Below are 13,829 nucleotides of genomic sequence, written 5' to 3' on the forward strand. Positions count from 1 at the left end.
CGTCACAGCTGGAGCCGCATAGATTAAAAAGAGCAAAAGGTTCCATTGCAAATGCATAACATCTGAATAACAGAATATAACCACCACTATTATGTATTCATGGTGCTGGTTCCATGTCCTATTGGGGAATGTGGATGCCAGAGGGGGCTCCTATCATCTATGAGTCAGGTTGGAAAGCCATTTAGTAAAAGCAGCTTCTGTTCCGGCAGACTTGAACCATCATTGTATTATCAGATTAATAATAATAAGTAAAGTACGCTAATGTGTGCTGCGCCCAGCTCGTTCTCCTGGATCATCCTGGTCGGTGGGGGTCTCAGCAGCTTAGCTCTGGTCCCACCTCTAAAATGGAGAGGATGAGAAATAACAGTGCACCATGGAGGGGACTCTCAGGGGCTCAGTAACAGCAGTGACATCACCTTGTCACCACTCGGAAGGGTTAATCTATCACAGCCATGCAGGTTCTTAAATCTGATGATACAATAAATACACTTTAACCATCCACATTCAGCTCTTTGGTAGTAGACCCATAGCCCTACTTATACACTCTATAATGTCTTGCTCTTTCTTGGTGCCATCTTGTACCATGGTTTTCTGTTACATCCGCATGTTACAAGTGGCAAGAGATTGTGGCAGACGTATTCACAACATTCCCAATTGCAAAAACCAAACACAGGTTGTATATTACTTATTATAATATTAGCTTTTGCTATTTATATTATCAGATATGCATGTTACCCAGGCCTGTATTTAGAGTTCATGCTGCCCTAGGCACTTTGCACGCTGAGGCTGCTTGATGCCCGCTCTCCTCATCAAACAGACGTGATGGATGGAGGAAGGAAGGAGGCCGGGGACGTCTTAGTTCGGGGACCGCTTCTGTCCAGTGTGTGACTGGGGTACCTGGGGCCCACCATAGGAAATGATCCTTGGGGCCACCAATATACAACCAGTGAGACACGACACATTGACCCCGTCCTTTCCTGGATTCATCTGTATCTGTGACAAATTCCTTTTTCAGTCGAACTAAAACTCTCAGAACCCCCTCTATTTATACAGCTCTCAGGGTATGCTGGGAGTTGTAGTCTCTGAGAGGACAACTCTATAATAAAACACTGTGTGCAGAGTCTCCTGGTGGCTGCAATCTGTGGGTGACATCAGCCCTGAAGGTCCAGCAATACATCTGTCTACACTGTACTACAACTCCCAGCATATCCTGAGGGCTGCAGACTGTTCTGGGAGTTGTAGTGCCTGCAGCTGTTGAAGTTGGGTCCTATACACTGGATGCTTTGTGGGAGATCAGAATACAGAGATCTGTGGGGGCTCAGTGTAGGGAAGTGACCCCAGAACATCACTGATAGGGGGAGATGTTGTTGTTCTATCTCCTATCAGTGCTGTTCTGGGGTCACGTCCCTGCACTGACCCCACAGAACTGTATTCTGATCTCCCACAAAGCATCCAGTGTATAATGCACCTAGGACCCAACTACAACAGCTGCAGGCACTACAACTCCCAGCATGTACTGACAGTCTGCAGCCCTCAGCATATGCTGGGAGTTGTAGTGCCTGCAGCTGTTGTAGTTGGGTCCTAGTTTAAAAGTTTGCGCTAGTGTACTGTAGTGACAGTGTCAGTACACTACCGCAAACAATAAACTGACCCAATGGTACACAGGCTCAGCACACGATAGAAGTGATTACAGTGCTGTTACTAATGACTCACAGGTGACGTCTTCTCCGATTGCCGTCGCTCACTTTTTTGCTTTCTTCTCCATCTGGCACAGCATCATGAAGACTTCTCCGACCAAAACTCGTCTGCAGCTGGGGTGACGGTGAGGGGGAGCAGCTAGGGGTGGCAGGGACAGGGGGAGAGTCTGGGGAGGCAGAGGGAGCAGCTAGGGTGGCTGGGAGAAGATGGGGCAGCTGGGGTGGCAGGGGGAGTAGCTTGGGTGTCAGGGGGAGCAGAAGGGGGGACAGGCGGAGGAAAAGGGGGCAGGAGAAGATGGGGTGATAGGCAGGGCGAGAAGCTGGGGGGAAGGGAGAGCAGCTGGGGGCAAGGGAGAAGCTGGGGTGGCAGGGGGAGCAGCAGTGGGGACAGGCGGAGGAGCAGGGGGGAAGATGGGGTGACAGGCAGGAAGAGAAACTGGGGGGCAGGGAGAGAAACTGGGGGGCAGGGAGAGCAGCTGTGGGGGTGCAGGGTGAGAGGCTGGGGGGTGCAGGAGGAGAGGCTGGGGGTGCAGGGGGAGAGGCTGGGGGGTGCAGGAGGAGAGGCTGCGGATGCAGGGGGAGAGGCTGCAGGTGCAGGGGAGAGGCTGGGGGGTTGCTAGGGGAGACGCTGGGGGGGTCCTGGGGGTGCAGGAGGGGAGGCAGGGGGGTGTAGGAGGAGAGACTGGGGGGTGCTGGGGGAGAGGCTGGGGGGGGGTGCTGGGGTAGAGGCTGGGGGGCGATGCTGGGGGAGAGGCTGGGGGGGATGCTGGGGGAGAGGCTGGGGGGGATGCTGGGGGGGATGCTGAAGAAGAGGCTGAGGGGGGGATGCTGGGTGAGAGGCTGGGGGGGATGCTGAGGGAGAGGCTGGGGGGCGATGCTGGGGGAGAGGCTGGGGGGCAATGCTGGGGGAGAGGCTGGGGGGGATGCTGGGGAGAGGCTGGGGGGGGTGCTGGTTGGGATGCTGGGGGATGCTGGGGGAGAGTCTGGGGGGATGCTGGGGGAGAGGCTGGGGGGATGCTGGGGGAGAGTCTGGGGGGATGCTGGGGGAGAGGCTGGGGGGGATGCTGGGGGAGAGGCTGGGGGGGATGCTGGGGGAGAGGCTGGGGGGGATGCTGGGGGAGAGGCTGGGGGGGGTGCTGGGGGAGAGGCTGGGGGGATGAGGGGAAGAGGCTGGGGGGATGCTGGGGGAGAGGCTGGGGGGATGCTGGGTGAGAGGCTGGGGGGGTGCTGGGGGAGAGGCTAGGGGGGATGCTGGGGGAGAGGCTGGGGGTGCTGGGGTGGGATGCTGGGGGAGAGGCTGGGGGGGATTCTGGGGGAGAGGCTGAGGGGGTTCTGGGGGAGAGGCTGGGGGGGTGCAGAGGGAGAGGCTGGGGGGGTGCAGAGGGAGAGGCTGGGTGGGTGCTGGGGGGGATGCTGGGAGAGAGGCTGGGTGGGTGCTGGGGGGGATGCTGGGAGAGAGGCTGGGGGGGTGCTGGGGGAGAGGCTGGGTGGGTGCAGAGGGAGAGGCTGGGTGGGTGCTGGGGAGGATGCTGGGGGAGAGTCTTGGGCGGGGATGCTGGGGGTGCAGGAGGAGAGGCTGGGGGAAGAGGGAGCGGCCGGGGAGCAGAGGCAGGTGAGGTAGGCCGGGTCCGGGTCTGGTGAGCTTCCGGCGGGCACACACTGCCTCTATCACAGGCCAGAAGCTCACAGCTGCAGCCCCGCAGTGCACCTTCTCTCCTGTTTGGCGCGATGACGTCACGTGCGTCGCTGCCGAGCGGGAGAGAAGGACTGCGGGGCTGCAGCTGTGAGCTTCCGGCCCTCTTTCCAGTCTGAAGGAATGATGTCCCTGTAAGGCCTCATTCACATATGGGCAGTGAAGATGTGTGGTAAACCCCTAGTGAGAGGAAACCCCTCCTCTATGATGCATCTTCATTCATTCTAATGGAGCCGTGTCATAGAGGGGCAGGGGTTTTCTCCCATTGGGGGAGGCAGGCCCGTATCCAGTGCTTCAGCAGCTGCTCGGTAATTGACCGGGGCCGTGCACAGAAACCAGGCCGCGGTCCAAAAAAGGGACTGCGGCACCGGCTTCCCCACGCCAGCGCCGTTCTATCCATGTGCATGGAGACACTAAGTCACAGATGAGGGATATCCCGGTGCTGAGATCTTATACACGCATCAGGCACCAAAATAACCAAATCCATATGCGTTCCTTCTCTATGTTCAGTATTGCATCGTTCGCTGAGACCGGACAAGATGATGAAGGATACATCCCAATGAAATTTACAGGTCTGAGCTCTTCTGCAATGTGGAGGTCACAAAGTGCTTCTGATGTCTACCATGACAGTGTTCTCCTCAAACCAGAGAGTCTTGTTAAACAGTATCTGGACATCCCCTGCTTACCCTTTGAACCTCTTGGCCCCCGCCAGACTATAGAAGAAGACAAGGTCGACTCTTCAGTATTTATATTTGGCAAAATTACTGTACAAGTGAATGAGAGTAATTATGTTTGTGGAACGCAACCATAGAAGCGGCTGATAACTTGTTTTCAATTTCGCAAATAGATGAAAAAAAACATAAACTGTCCATGCAGAGTTCTTTTCATTTCCTTGGCTCCCGTGCCCTTTATACTCCGCTTAATAAGGCTCTATGAGGCCGTGTTTTTAACACACTATTTCAAATTAGTACAGGAAAACAAAAGCCATTGATTTCCTACCGGGCCTGAAAGCTGCAAACACCCCAAAATGTCCCTGTCAGAATCTATTACAGTTCTATCACTATTGTACATGCCTTTATTACAAGCAGCTAGCCATTAGACAAAAGGAAAATGCATTCATTAATGGGAAGTCTATTTGTGAGGTGGCTGCAGCGCTTAGACTCTCAGGAGCTCATGTATATAAAGTGCATAATCCGCTCTTTAAAAACGCTGCTTATGTATAAGCAGTTGTATACAATTCTTATGCTTTTCTGACATTTGCAGGATACATTTTGCAACATTTTGGATGCAGAATAGCCGTACGTGGTCTCGTATGTCATCGAGATTTTGTGAGATGAAAGGGATTAAATGTCCAGAAAACGCATCAGTAACCCAGTTATCAGGAATCTGGAAGAGCTTGCAATACAGAATAAGGCTATGTTCAGACTGCGTAAGAGACACTGAATAGCGGCCTCAGAAAACTGACATGTTAGGGCGCGAGAGATGGCGGCTGGAGCGTATATTATATGTATACGCTCCGGCCGGGATTCCATTTGAGACAAGGCAACGTATCTTTTTGTAAAAAGTACATCCGTTGTTGCCGATTGCAACAACGGCCGTACTTTTACGAAAAGATATGTTGTGTGAACATAACCTAAGGATATGCATGAACCAACATGTTTCAAAGCCAAGTACCTCTACTGAAAAACCTTACACTAAAGGCCCTATTACACGGGCCGAGATTTAGGAGTAAGCGAGCGCCAACATGTAAGATCAGCACTCGCTCCTCGTTTCCCGCTCACTGTTAGTGCTATTACACACACTGACATTGAGCAAGGGGACCAGTGGGAGGGGCTACCAGATCGTCCAGGTGACCCATAGGAGAGAGTGGTGGTCTGCGGCTGCTGCTCCTATTACTTGGAGCACTAGCAGATCGTCGCTATCAGCTGTATTTTTTTTTTAACACGTTGAAAGACAACGATCAGCCGACATTGTGTATGTCGGCTGACCGTTGCCTTTTAACACTAGCTATTATACCATAACAGCCGATAATTGTCCAAATACAGCAGATTATCGCTTGGTATAATAGGGTCTTTAAGCAATGATCGTACACAGTGCTGCCTATTAAACAGAGACAGTGCATGTACCATTTAGGTGCATCTACGACTGTAAAAACTGTGGTGTGGTGTTTATAAGGAGAGGCTTCAGCATTCTTTGGTGTATCTGCCCCCATTACTTTATTTTCTGGCAGGAGACTCCCATAGTGGGCGGTAAGTTTTATCAAGGGTATAGATATGAAGATTGTTATCAGGAGCCCTTACTAGTCACAGCATTGGATCTAATTGTACCCCTTATTTATTATAAAATAGACATTGGTATTATTCTGCTTCCCGCTTACAACTTGAAGCTATGTTCACATGTTGTATGAGACTGGCCGTTCCGTGACCCAGTCGGGTGACGGAACGGCCGTTCTCATAAAAGAAAATCCCAGCTCAGTTGCCCCTAGCAACCAATCAGATTTCACCTTTCATTCCTCACAGACTCTTTGAAAAATGAAAGGTGGAATCTGATTGGTTGCTAGGGGCAACTAAGATAATTCTACTTTACACCAGTTTGATAAATCTCCCCCATAGTGTACACTCCGTCCGGAATCCCTAGCGGCGCCGCAAGAAACTGACATGTAATTTTTCTGCGGCTGCTATTCAATGAATAGCAGCCGCAGAAAACCCTGTCAGTGCACACTATGGAGCGAGCTGCTCCGGCCGCACGCTCCATAGTGGGCAGTGGTGAATTCTGATGCAGGCACGCACGGATGCACCCGCATCAGAACTTAGCGGCGCTAAAGATCAACCGGCCTGTTTCACTTTACACCGTTTGATAAATCTTCCCCTATGTGTATACATTCCAGCCAGGTTTCCCTCAGCCTTCAGCACAACGTAAGTTCCGTACTAATCACGGCCGTTGCAACAACAGATGGGATTACTGCAGAACTTACGTTGTGTGAACATAGCTTGAATCTGTGTAAAGCAAAGTATCTGAATTTATTTTGCTTAAAGAGAACCAATCACCTAAAATTCACTATCCCTATTATCAAAGGTCCTCTCTCCCTAAGTCTATCTATGAAGATACAGACTGCCTTTGCAGTCTGTATCTTATACTTTACCTGATCCTCTTGTTCGGTGTAGCATGGTCGGGCGCCGCCATCTTGATTTAGTCTCTTACTTTCCAGCGGTGGAACGCAAGTGACGTCATTAAGATGGCGGCGCCCGGCCTTGCCGCTCTGCATGACGGGGGCTTCCTGTCTCGCGCCGGCTCTTTTACAAAGAGCCGGCGCGAGACAGGAAAGTAAAAAGTAAATATTTTAAAAATGCAACCAAAAAAATAATCAATTATATTTACTAATATTAATAAAATAATGAAATACATCTAATTAGGGAAAAAAATATTTTGATTATCATCCATAATTGGTTCTCTTTAAGTGGCTAAAACATCTTGCCCAGGGCAGGCTGTCTAAGGCTATGTTCACACTGCGTACGAATCCGTACGCAGGTCTTACGCTGCTGTACATGTGCGGCTGAAAAATCGACATGTGGCCGGATGTGTACACACCGCGAACATACGCCCGTAGTACAGTTATGCTTCCCTAGCTTGTTTCGAAGCGATCTGAGGCAGGTCATTTACCTGGAAATCTTCGCCCAGCCCCGTAAACCACACAGAACCTTTTGGATCGAAAAATCTAGTTCAATTTGGCTGAAATAAGTACTCCGTACGGGACCGCATGGAGATCCACGGCCGTGAGTTTCAACATTTCTGTCCTCAAACAATGGTCTTGTTCATTTTTTACGGCGCCGCATATGATCCGGCCGTAAGCTCATACGTAGTGTGCACTGTGCGGGCGTATACTTTCAAGCGAATATATTCGCGGTTCACACTACGGACGGATTCATACGCAGTGTGAACATAGCCTAAACATGTTAGAAGATGTGACATACAACACATACAGTATAGTTTTCATCTATATAAATTAGACCACACACTAAGTCAAGAGATTAATACTTAGATATATAACCTTCAGAAATACTCAGACCATTATAAATTCCATTAAAGAGATTAATATTTACATATATTACCTGAGAGAAAAACTCAGACCATTATATATTCCATAAAAAGTTACCTTTATTAAAGGGGTAATTCTCAGATTTTTTTTTTTAGTAATACATTGCTTATATACTATGTATTAAAATAACTAAGAGAAACGTATAGTTTTGTATTTGCATATATACTTCTGTTTACTGACAATAGTAAGGGTGACACGGCCCCCACTGCTGTCACCATTTGTGTTGGGAACTGCAGAGCTGTCTAAGCCCTTCAGTTCCCGCTCCCCTGCTCTGATGTAGTGCTACTGCTCAGCGCTCTGCAGAACAGGGTCCTGTTTCCCCACATGTTGTGTATATTCTTATATACTGTACCTGAGGGGAAGGATGACGAATCCGGCGTGTTTGTGCAGTGCACAGAGATTGTATTGGGAACTGTCTCCCTGTGTACTGTATATAGGAATATACATTACATGTGAGGCAACAGGACCCTGTTCTTTATAGCACCATGTGGCAGCGCTAGATCAGAGCACACAATCTGCTGCTCAAGGGCTTAGACAGCCCTGCAGTTCCTGACACATCTTTTGATGGCAGCAAAGAGGCTGTGTCGCCCCTTACTGTTACCAGATAACAGAAGTGGGTGTGTTAATAAAAATATATATATACATTTATTTTAACATTGCAACATAATATAACTTTATTAAAGCAATGCATTAGTAAACTTTCTCTGGAGTACCCCTTTAAATGCTCATTATTACCCTAATAAAAAAAAAGTTATACATATATATAAAAAGAAACATCAAACAGTGATTACCAGGATTAATACTGTGGATTAGAAAAACATTTAAAGTGCAAATTGCAGAGCTGTATATCCATATGCATATGTGGAGTTATATGCATACAGCTCTGCAATTTGCACTTTAAATGTTTTGTAAGCCACAGTATTAATCCTGGTAATCACTGTTTGATGTTTCTTTTTATATATGTATAACTTTTTAATATGGTAATTATAAGTAATTAATAAAAGTAACTTTTTATGGAATGAGTGAGTATAAGCATCTTTCGAGGTGGTAATAGTCTGCACCATGTCAATGTCGTATTGCACACTGCCATAATTTGTGCTCTGCAATTGCAGTCAGTGTAGATCCAGTTATGGTCTATAGACTAATGCACATGACCGAGGGCTCCATACACCTTAGGCCTCTTTACAAGAGATTGTGGGTGACCCAAGCAGTGACATCCATGGGCTACCCAAAATCACAGACTGCAGTTTGTGATTCGTAAATTAGCTTAAATGTTTGGACAGTTCTCAGCCAATTGTTGTGGTGTTTTACTGAAGTATCTGAATGTGTAATAAAGGAGAAAATTGTATTAACAATAATGATTTAATAAAAAGAAAATCAATTTTTTAATTTTAACTAAATCCCTATGCAGCACTGCCCTCTAGTGTTTGTTGTTGAGAAGACATGTTACAGCAAAAATAAAGGCAAGCTTTTTCTTTTTTTTTTTTTTGTGAATATGTTTTAGAATTAAAAATAAGTTAAGAATCAGAACCAAAACTGAAATCAGGAAATACAAGTAGTAGAAAAACATGGCCCCTTTTATCTCTAGTTTGTGTGGGGTTGAAGTGAAAAAAGCTAAAAAAGTCAAGCGAAAAAATTTTTTAAAGTAATGTATGGGGATACAAAAAAAAGTTATACAAATCACCAATATACACTTATTACGGGAAATGCTTATAAAGTGCTTTTTCCCTGCACTTACTACTGCATCAAGGCTTCACTTCCTGTTTAACATGGTGATGTCACGACCCGACTCCCAGAGCTGTGCGGGCTGTGGCTGCTGGAGAAGATGATGGCAGAGGGACACTGAGGGACACAGGGCACTGGAGGGACACTGAGCATCCCTCTGCCATCATCCACTCCAGCAGCAATAGCCCGCACAGCTCTGGGAGTCGGGTCGTGACATCACCATGTTATCCAGGAAGTGAAGCCTTGATGCAGTAGTAAGTGCAGGGAAAAAAGCACTTTATGGGCGATAGTTATCAAACGTGGTGTAAAGTGAAACTGGCTCAGTTGCCCCTAGCAACCAATCAGATTCCACCTTTCATTCCTCACAGACTTTTTTGAAAATGAAAGGTGGAATCTGATTGGTTGCCGGGGGCAACTGAGCCAGTTTTACTTTACACTTTGTTTGATAAATCTCCCCCTTTATGTGTATTTCCTGTAATAAGTGTATATTTGTAATTTGTACATTTTTTGGGAGGCAATACAATACTTTAATAAAAATTTTCACCGGACTTCTCCTTTAATTGCAAACCACACCTGAACTGGAGACAAGAGAAGTGTTGTCTCTGGAAAAAAGTGGACATGTGTTTCTAATGCTGGATAAACCCTTTAGGTGGCATCTGGGGGCAGTGTGCTCTCAAGAATGAGAATGATAACATGTAAACCAATTGATTATAAAAGTGAAGCTAATTTGCAACAGCAGATGCTATTTAATGAAAATTAAAATAACATTGTGTTCTATGGAATCCCTGCTGGAGTGTATACACCCTGTATACACTCCAGCCGGGATTCCGTGCAGTCACATAGAAAACTGACATGTCTGTATCTTGCCATTGTGGTGAGCTGTTGCATTTCTCTGTGTTTTTGAGTGTTTGCAACTTTAGCCATAGCAACATGCTCCTGCTTAGTGTGAATAGTGTTCTAGGAGAGCTGACCAAATTTGTCTTTTTTTTTTTTACATGTCAGTTTTTTTCCGGCTGCTATTCATTGAATAGCAGCCGCACAAAACTGACAGTGCAAACAATGTAAAGTGCGGCTCCAGCTGCACTTTACATTGTCTGCTATGGTGATTTGGTATGCAGGCACACACGGATGAGCCCTCATTCCATTTGTCTCTCTAGCCCTAGGTTCCTTTTCTAGAAATTGGATTTTAATGGCATCAAGTGAATAAGTCAAGTATCGAGAAAATAAAAAGGGTTGCAGTTTGGATCTCAAGTGACTCAAGTGACTTTCAATCATTGTGTTTAAAGGTAATCCCTATGAGATGAGTCTCTTGAATTCAATCTTCCATATATGTGTAGCTTGGACAGAAGAGGGGAAGCTCAGAAAGCACATATCCCCCACAGCATAGTCAATATTCTGTTGTAACATCTGCTTCCATGAATGCAAAAGTACTGGAAGGTTGTGAGTCCTTATTCATTCAAAGTGTACCTGTCATTAGAAAAGACTTTTAAAACGTCAAAAGTTTTGATTAGCTCGTCTCTGAGTGCTCGGACTACGACGGGTCAAGCCACATAATGTAAGTCTTTGGAGCCATCTTGCTCACACAGACACAGAACGGGCAATTGAACGCATGGCAGCGCCGTCATCTCCCCGCTGGTGCTCCTGATCAATACAAAAAAGAGAAAGGCAGTAAATAGCACTTCCTAAACCTATCAAGTGCATGCTGGGGCACATCTCCAAGTCCTCTTTATCTAATCAGTTAAATTGGGTAGGTGGATGCAAACCGGTACAGAGGCGGTGTATAAGAGGACATGGGCTGGATTTACCTGGGCTCTTGCCATGCAGGGAAACAACCCCTGAACTTTTGAGCCTAATTTATTTATAGGGATTGGGGCTTATATATCTGTGCTGGAAAGGACTATGGAGGTAAAAAACAAAGATACGGTGCAACTAGAATTACAATGACAAGCCATATCTAGACACTTATTTAAACCCTTGTTTTGACAAGGCCACTGTAACCTATAAAAGACAAAGTGAAGTGTTTTTTTTTCATCTCAAGTGCTTTAGCAGTAGCCTGTTTACACAGTTTTCTCATAGTAGAAATGTATTACCCGCATTCACAAGACGGTGCAGTGGGCAGTCAAAGCGGCTGAAGGGCAGGCAGATGTTTATGCAGGTGGTGGTCAATGAACATGGTGGGAGCCCGAGTCATTTCAGCTCTTCTCCTGCCGTTTTCTCTTTTGTTTATCTTTGTACAAGCAACATTAGCTCCGAGGGACCAACTTATTCAGCACTACCTAAAATAATGACTCTTTGATTGCAGTCAACCTAAAGTGGCTCAAGGACTTATTAGCATGTACGGACCTATGTAATTGTTATTATTATTTTTTATGATGCAAAAGGTACATTTGATTGATTTAATGCACAAATCCCACAGGGGGTCATTGGAAGCTTGTGCTGAGTAAGTGTGAATTAGAAGTCTTGGTTTGAGCATTTACACAGATCTAATTAACGTCATCATTTACTTTTCTTCTTCTCAAAGCGTAATTTAAAAACAATCAGCCCAAATGTAATAGTCGGCTTGAATCTTCCTGCCAATGGCTCCCCCCTTCAGGATATCCTGGTCCATCCCTGTTTGACGTCTATTGGCTCTTCCATGCTGATCTCAAGCGTGTGAGGCTGAAAGTGCAGGCAAGTCAGGATCAGTTCAAGCCAACCTGAATACTCAGGGGAAAGTACAAATATATAACCGAATATAAAAACATCTTGAGAACAGGGGTGCATAGGAATAAGATGAAAACATAAGAATCATGTCCAGTGTTTCTTGGCAATTGAGTTATAGTAGCATTATTAACAGGAATTTTTAATAACATTTTACAAAAAATTCTAATATTTCATTTTAGGATTTGTAAAAATTATCATAACAAAATGACAATGTTTTCAAAATATTTCCTTTATCCACATAACCCCACCTACATGCATTATTGGTTAGACTATTGGTGCATTTACACAGACAGATTTATCTGACAGATCTTTGAAGCCAAAACCAGGAACAGACTATAAACAGAGAACGGGTCATAAAGAAAAGACTGGGATCTATCCTCTTTTTAAATCCATTCCTGGCTTTGGCTTCCAAAATCTGTCAGATAAATCTTTCTGTGTAAATGCACCCTATTGCCGCACAGTTTAAATCGCACAGTTTATCTTTGACAGACATCTAATACTGCTCACCTCGGCTGGGTATTGCTGACAGACTAATTACAGTGTGAAATGGCAGGGGGGCTGACTTTTGACAACTCTTCTGACTTTAATCTCCTCCATTGTGTGTGGGAGAAATTTCAGACCAGGAGAGAACAACCCTGGAGCAGTATAAAACACACAGACGTCGCCCCTGTCCCTGTACCTAATAGTCATCACTGTATCTAATAGTTAGCCCTGTCCCCTCTTGCTGTACCTAATAGACTCCTCTGCCCCCCATTACTGTACCCATAGTCACTTGTTACTGTCTTTTTCCCCTGTTGCTGTACCTAGTGTCGCTCCTGCTAGTGTACCTGATTGTCACTGCTGTTACTGTACCCGATTGAGCTTGAGCTTAAAGGACAAGTGCCATGAAAACCTTTTTCCCAGTAATTGAAACACATTACAAAGTTATATAACTCTGTAATATGCTTCAATCACCTATCTGCCTCCCTTCCCTTTCTTTTCCCCCCTCCACCCCCCAGCAGGAAGTGTCCTGACTCACACAGACCTGATTACTGTCGTCACCGTCACCAAGCTCTTCTCTCAGCTCCTTCTCCTGTTACAGCAGCCTCCCCCCCCTCCCCTGCCTTGTCAGGTGACAGGCTTGCTCAGCTCCCATTGGCTGAACAACTGCAAGCCATCACTTGTCACATGTCACTTGCTTATCTTCCCTCAGACTGACTCCGGCACTTAGGCAGCTCCCCCCTCCCCTCATACCCTCTCTCCTGCTGCCATGGACTCAGTGAAGGAGTCATGTCACTAGAGAAGATAAGCTGAGCAAGCAGAGTCACCTGACAAGGAGGGGGAGGGGAGGCTGCTGTGACAGGACCTAGAGCAGCCCCCCTGCTGATCACTCATCCTCCAAGAAGGAGCTGCCTGGTGACGGTGACGACAGTAATCAGGTCTGTGTGAGTCAGGACACTTCCTGGTGGGGGGTGGAGGGGGGAAAAGACAGGGAAGGGAGGCAGATAGGTGATTGAAGCATATTACAGAGTTATATAACTTTGTAATGTGCTTCAATTACTGGGAAAAAGTTTTTCATGGCACTTGTCCTTTAAAGAGGATGTACCACCAGGTACATCCTCTTGAATTTAACACACTGATAGAACGATGCCGTCATGGGGAAGCCGGTGCCATGGTCCGTATTTCGATCCAGTGGTACCGGGCCGTGCTGAAGCACTGGAGGTTGGCCGGCCCACCTCCAGTGGGAGAGAATTCCCTCCCCTCTATGAAGTGGCTCCCCCATGACGGCGCCGTTCTATCGGTGTGTTAAATTCAAGAGGATGTACCTGGTGGTACATCCTCTTTAAGTGAACTTGCTCATTCTATTGTATTCTTGGACTTCTGACTTTCCTGATTTGCTTCTTGACCATCGCTTACTTGACTTTAAGTTGGATTT

The sequence above is a fragment of the Dendropsophus ebraccatus genome, chromosome 13 (assembly GCF_027789765.1).
Source record: "Dendropsophus ebraccatus isolate aDenEbr1 chromosome 13, aDenEbr1.pat, whole genome shotgun sequence".
NCBI classification, from domain to species: Eukaryota; Metazoa; Chordata; class Amphibia; order Anura; family Hylidae; genus Dendropsophus; species Dendropsophus ebraccatus.